Here is a 7,500-nt window from a genome sequence, read left to right on the forward strand (position 1 = left end):
TATTCTGGAAGACGGTCGCGTGTATGCCTGTTTGTCTGTCTCTTTGTGTCCTTGGTTAAAAAAAAAATTAAGGAAAGAAACGAAGAATTTCGTGCGACGAGGAGAGAGGAGGATGAGGATGAGGATGAGGAGGAAGAGGAGGATGAGTATGAGGATGAGGATGAGGATGAGGATGAGGATGAGGAGGAGGAGGAGGAGGAGGAGGAGGAAGAGGAGGAGGAGAGGAGAGGAGGAGGAGGAAGAGGAGGATGAGGAGGAGGATGAGGATGAGGAGGAGGATGAGGAGGAGGAGGAGGAGGAGGAGGAGGAGGAGGAGAAGGTGGAAAGGGGGCTGGGACAGCGACATCCGTAGAGAGTATCGAGGAGGAGATCCACTTAAAGAAACGTGCTCGAAGAACATGAAGTTGTCCTTGAAATTCCTCACGACGGCGAAGGTGGGGGGGTAGGGTGTGGGACTTGCTTCTTCAAGACACCTGGAAACCATTCAGGCACAAAAATGGATAAGAATTAACCTCGGTGGTCGAGGTTCTTCTGCTCCTTCTTCAGGAGGTTGTAGGTTCTTCGGGGAGATTCTTGTCTCAGGTTCTTCGAGAGAGTTCGGGTCGCAGGGTGATGCCAGAACCTCCAGACTCTTCAGAGCGGTCAGTCCCTCGTTTACGAATTTAGCCCTGCATTAAATGAAAAAAATAGATAAATAGATAGATAAATAAATGAATAAATGAATGAATAAATAAACCCTTTCCTAGTATTCAATATATTTTCCTTTCATTTTTTGAGTCACAATAAGAATATATTGCAAATAAAATTCCTTTATTGAAATAGGGTGTCTATAAAGACACTACTCTTCCGTAAGACAATATATTCTATGATTTTTTTTTTCTTTTGAGTTGGAGTGGAAAAAATATATTGCAGACTTAGATTTCTTGTAATGTTACACAATGTACTCGTAAAATCGCCCCACACAACATAATTTGCGATGCAATTTTTGAGTTTTAGTGAGAGGAATTACTGGAAAATTAAATTTCTTTAATGCATCAGAATATAAAACCTCAGTCTATATATATGAAATCAGGTGTAGAGAGAACTCCCTTGGAGGTGATTTTTCAAAAATGTCTCATATAAAACTGTTCATAAACTTTCCGTATAATTTGCGCTTCATATTTTGTCATATGTGCCACTCTGACGCGTTAGGAGACGAACTAGCTCCTCGTCAGACAGCCTCGGATTCACCTATGCCATTTTGTGGGAATTTCCCACAAATTTGTGTCTGAGAAAATTTGCTCACATGGGATGTTTTGTGAGAAAATTATATATTGCAATGAACTTCTTTGTTTATATAATAATTCCTTCTTTTTGTGGGGAAAATGTGGAAATAAAGATTTCCTTGTAGGAATTTTGTGGAAAAAAAATCTCACTCACTTTTGGGAACTGGCATTGCTCGGATTAGTCAGTTTCATCCAGAAATTGAAGCCAAAGCTTAAGGAATTTTGTCTGTAACAATATTACACCAAAGAGGTTGCCACAGAAGGGGAAACGAGGAGATCTAAAGAGGGAAATAGCAGAAGGAAGGGATAGCATTAGTTAAAAGAGATCAGCGTTCATTTTTGAGTGGAGATTTGTGTCTAATCAGAAAAGAATATTGCGTAACTTTCTTCTGTAGGGATGTTGCTAAAGTTACTAAAATACTGACGGCATAAAACTTGTGCAGTCAGTCCCCCATCATGAGCTATGGATATTGGGATTCACGTCCCTAATCTTACTTACGTTACATCCGCTGCCACTCAAACGACACCCAATCACTAGGCTTGGACGACACCGAATCTCTAGGCTGAGGTCGGACGTGTAGGAGGGAGACTCCTCCACCCCAAGAACATCAAAGACAGTGTCTGCAGCCACAAGCAAAAATATTGTTCACGGTGAAGGACCCACTCACCACCATTACAGAAGGCAAACACGAGCAACACTTTGTGTGAGAAATGAATTGATGCAGCTCGAAGGGATTTCTCCCCGTCTTTTCCTTGTCTGCATGGGGGGACGGAGAGGGGTGGGGTCGCCGATTTAATGAAGCGGCCTTGCTGTGGATGTCCTGTGTCTTGCGACACTGCTTCTGACCCCGAAGGGTAGTGGGCGAGATGCAGGGATGACCCGTCATCCAGGAGGTGCCAAGATAAGAGGGAGGGAAGAAGGTGGAGGGGAGGGAGTGTGTTGGGGATGGAATGAGTGGAAGTGGATTCTCTGCCTTTGTTTTTCCCTTGTAAGAGGGAAAGAGCGCTTGGTATATGTATGTATATCTTTAGCAAACCAAAGCGGTGTGTTTGTCACCGAGAACAATATTCTCGCTTGTGCCTACGGACACTGTAGGGTGAAGGCATAGACTTTAGTTGCACGGCGCAGTAAGATATTCAAACTAGCAGTGCTTGACTTCCAAATATATCTGATAAAATTATGTGCACACAGGGTCATATAGAGTGTGGTTATCGGTGGCAGGAGCTAGCATTAGATAGTTGTGGACATATCTTATGATGGAAGTTGTGTTCTGAGCATGAATGAATGACCGTATCCATGATTGTATGCTATGACCAGTGTAGAGATTGTACATCGCCACCGATATCCAGCGCTTCTGTCCTTTGAACACTTTGAGATACTCTTGTGACTAAGAGACGCAGTCAGAGAGATGGTAGAGGAGATATTTATGAAGAATATCAGAATGGAGAGGTGAGAGGAAAAAAGTGACCATTATTATGTATTTATTTATTTATTAATATATTTATTCATTTATCTATCTATTTATTTATTTATTATTTATTTATTTATTTATTCATTCATCTATTTATTTATTTATTCATCTATTTATTTATTTATTATTTATTTATTTATTCATCTATTTATTATTTATTTACTTATTTATTATTATTCTTTTTTTTTTTAGAAACGAGTCGCCAATCATAAATAAATTCTGAGTGATTCAGGTCTGCACGGGAATTTTCTTCTCCACAGATGCCAAATGCGTAGTTTGTTATTATTGTTTTTGTTTTAGTGAGTGTTAATTTTTTTGATTAATTTTTCCTTTTTTATTTAATTTGATCTCTGTTACTATCTACCTTGTGTTCTTTATTTACTTATTCATTTACTTATCTATTTATTTGTTTACATATTCTTAATCATTCATCAATTTCTTTATTTATTCATTCATTTATTTATTAACTTTTTATCTATTTATCTATTTATCTATCTACTTATTTCCTTATCTTATGTTTTATTATTTTATTATCTATTTTTTCAACTGTCTATTTATCTATTTATTTATTTCTGAGGGAAGCCCAGTAGATCAAAGAGTAAAGAGTAAAGGATAATCTGGATTTTTTTTTTCTCGTCGAAGGAAGCCCAGTCGATCAAGTGTTGACAGGTAAAGGATCATCTGGATTAACATTTTTTTCGATTTTTTTTTCTCTCCACATATTTAGAACAACGGCAAAAAGTCCCTTCCCAAACAAACAAACAAATAAACAAACAAAAGCGCCCTCGGAGTGCCGTTCTGGAAAGATCAGAATCAAGAGTGTTAGACAAACAAACAAACAAACAAACAAACAAACAAACAAACAAACAAACAAACAAACAAACAAACAAACAAACAAACAAACAAACAAACAAACAAACAAAGATGCCCTCGGAGCGCCGTCCTGGAAAGACCAGAATCAAGAATGTTATTCCAGATCTAAGTGAAGTGCTTGTGCTGTAAAGGTGTAATTCCAGGATAAGATCCTTTTACGAAGAATCTCATCATTCGCTATGAACATTTATATAACAACTGTTGTGAAATCACGCTGGTTCTTGATTTAGTTTGAGAATCTCTGGAATCCGTCTCTTTATCCTTGACAAGGAATCCAAACGATACTGAAAGCCTCTGAAATGATACCAAGAACCAAGATGGAGTTAATATGTCTCCCAGAGAGCCCGATATCTCTTATTTCATAAAAACGTATTCAGCTGAGCGTAAGGGGCTAAGGATTATCACCACTGGAACAGGTGACCACTTGATCCATGTAAAGGATTTTGTTTCGGTTGAAGCCAGACGGTCGTGTCGTAAAATGCGGGAAACGGTTCCTTGACGCGCGCTGCGTCCTCCAACACCAGACGATCTTTGAAACCTTGAGAAACTCTCCTTTGCATGTGCATTTTGTCCCTTATTACCAGCGCTTCTATCCTTGGGGGACAATGTCGTCCCGAAGAGGGCGTGGAGTGATGGAGGTAAGAGAGGAGTGATTTAAAGGAGAGTGACAATAGAAAGGAGGGAGAGTAGGAATCGAAAATGATTGTCACTCTTCGTTTGAATGGAAATCAGATTCCATTTATCAAAGAATGCTGAGGGAGCGCGCTCCGTAGGGAGGGGACTAAAGTTCCTAAAATATCAACTGTAAAAACCACGCTGCCACTACCTTATACGGGGCTGGGAAGTCGAGAGGAAGGAGGAAGTGAGAAGGGGGAAAGGAAATGAGGGTCTGGGGAGGAGTGGGGGATGGGAGGGAGGGGGGAAGGTGAAGCCTTTGGAATGTTGAGGTGTTAATAGGAGATTTGAGGAAAAGCGCGGACGTCTCGCTGCGTTTGCCAAGCACCACGGCAAGATCTATAAGGCCAAAGTGTTTTTGTCAGGTCCTCCGGTGGGCAGCATTTTTGAAGGGGTGGCAGCTAGGAACGCCGTCAGGAGGAGGAAGAGGAGGAGGAAGAAGAGGATAAGGAGGAGGACGAAGAGGAGGAGGAGAAAGTTGAGGAGGAGTAGGAGTAGGTTACTCACTTCTAATTGAATAAAATCGTATGGCGACCTGTTCTTTATTGTTACTTATGTTCAAGGTTGTAGTACTCGTTTGTCGTCAGGAGGAGGAAGAGGAGGATGAAGAGCAGGAGGAAGAAGAGGAGGAGGAAGAGGAGGAGTAGGTTGAGGAGTAGGAGTAGGTTACCCACTTCTAAATTGAATAAAATCGTCTGGCGATTTCTTGGTTAATGTTACGTATGTTTAAGGTTGTAGTACTCATTTGCGAATCTCTGTGAAACCCTGAGGGGGGGGGGGAGTGGTGGAGGGGGTCCATTGAACCCCGGGAGTCTTCGAGGTCTGTAAAGGAAATTCGAAACAAAGACGAAAATCCTCTTTCGGAATCTTTCACGCATTTGAATAAATTTTGAGTTCAAGTTGAAAACTTCAATTTCTTCAAAGGAAGGAATTTTGTGAACTAGAAAAAGAGTTCTATTTCAAAAAATTCTGTTCCTGAATTTTTTTTGGTGTCAATGTAAACACCTTTACTTCTTACTTCCTCTGGTCATGTACATAGGTTGAAAGAGTCTCTTTGAAAAAAAAGAAAAAAAAGAAAAGAAAAGAAAACAAGAAACAAATAAAAAGAAAAGAATATATATATATATATATACATATATATATATATATATATATGTGTGTGTGTGTGTGTGTGTGTGTGTGTGTGTATGTGTGAGAGAGAGAGAGAGAGAGAGACTCTCTCTCTCTCTCTCTCTCTCTCTCTCTCTCACACACACACAAACACACACAGAGATCCCTGCCTGCATGTTTAACTCGCTCGCGGATGTGCTGACACGAGTTTGTTCACCCGAAGGACAGAGACACCCAGGAAAGGTTTCCATTGCGCCACCGGAGACCAGAAGGAGACCAAGAGGAAGCTTCTGGAGAGGTCAGTGGCCGGGAGGCGTGGTCTCGGCTTCCTGACGCAGAAGAACGAACGGGCCGAGGCAGTGGCGACCTCCCGCCCGGGGAAAGGATAAACAGCTTTGTTTGTACAGGGTGGCCCAAAAGCCCCTAAAGGGTTGCAGTTGGTGATTATTTCTTCATTGATTGTCCTTAGGCCCGATATGTGCCTCCAGCAAGTCATGGGAATCGTTCCTACCCCAAGAGAGGCAAAAGTCCCTGAGGGGTTGCAGTTTGTGATCATTTCTTCGTTAATTGTCCTTAGGCCCGATATGTGCTTCCAGGGCGACTGTCCCTACAGGAAGAGAGACAACAATAAAGCCTTGTCTTAGATTATATGACCACTGTGACAAAACAGAGGAATATTGACGACAACAGTAGTTGTAGTAGAAATAGCTGTAGCGATAGTAAAAGAAACAGTAGAAGCAATGTTGACAAAACACAGCAGCAACATCCACACAGACAATAATAACATTTGCTTACGGCATGAGGACGAACCAACCTTGTCGAGTTTGAGACAAACTCCGTGGCATTTCATCAGTAAACAAGCGGTTAAAGAAGATTCTAAAAACACAAATCCCTTAAGCCTCGGAAGCTAGAGGGGGGCAGTCAACCAACAGACAACTCAGCAGAAGCAGGGGACCCACGCACCAGTCAGTGCGTTTATATGTTGGAAACCCTCATCAGCAGAGCTGGGCGCGTTCCTAGGCGCGTTCCTAGATGCGTTCCGCTTTTGTTTGACCGTGGTTAGCGCTCCCAAATTATTACAGCTTAAGAGACAGGAGCTTTATACTGAAATAAAAGTCCGGTAGGCCACATACTATTACACCAAAGAAAATTTTCGTAGGCCACATCCAAAAGGTAGGCCACATATCATACCGGCACCTATATTGCTTTAATAGTTTGGGAGCGCTAACCGCGGCCAAACTAAAGCGGAACGCATATAAGAACGCACCGAGGAACGCGCCCAGCTCATCCCTCATCACACTCTACGTTTTCAATTTTCCCCTTCTTTGGGTTGGGTGGATGGTCCCCGTCAGGGGGGTTGGGGGTGGAATTACACACACACACACACACACACACACACACACACACACACACACACACACACACACACACACACACACACACACACACACACACACACACACACACACACACACACACACACACACACACACACACACACACACACACACACACACACACACACACACACACACACACACACACACACACACACACACACACACACACACACACACACACACACACACACACACACACACACACACACACACACACACACACACACACACACACACACACACACACACACACACACACACACACACACAATAGTCTGACAGCAAAGAGAAAAAATACATATGGAGATGATTGTTGTCGTGTTAGGAATATAGATGAAGGGCCTATATTTAACATAAAACCATAGCTTAAGAGCAAGGTCGCTTCCTCCTCCTCCTCCCCTTCTCCTTCCCCTCCTCCCCTTTCTCTCCCCTCCTCCTCCTCCTTTTCTTCCCCCGCCCCTCCCTTCTTGCTTGCTTGCTTCCTTGGCTTTTCTTGAGTCCACTTTGCTGAAAGAAGACAATTTTTTTCTTGTTTCAACAATTTTTTTGTTTATGTATATGTGTATGTGTATCATGTGTATGTGTATCATGTGTATGTATATGTTTATGTGTATGTGCATGTGTATGTTTATGTGTATGTGTATGTGTATGTTTATGTGTATGTGTATGTGTATAAGTATGTGTATGTGTATGCGTACATATATA

Source organism: Oratosquilla oratoria, chromosome 4 (assembly GCF_046742065.1).
Source record: "Oratosquilla oratoria isolate Oo_2021 chromosome 4, ASM4674206v1, whole genome shotgun sequence".
Taxonomy (NCBI): Eukaryota; Metazoa; Arthropoda; class Malacostraca; order Stomatopoda; family Squillidae; genus Oratosquilla; species Oratosquilla oratoria.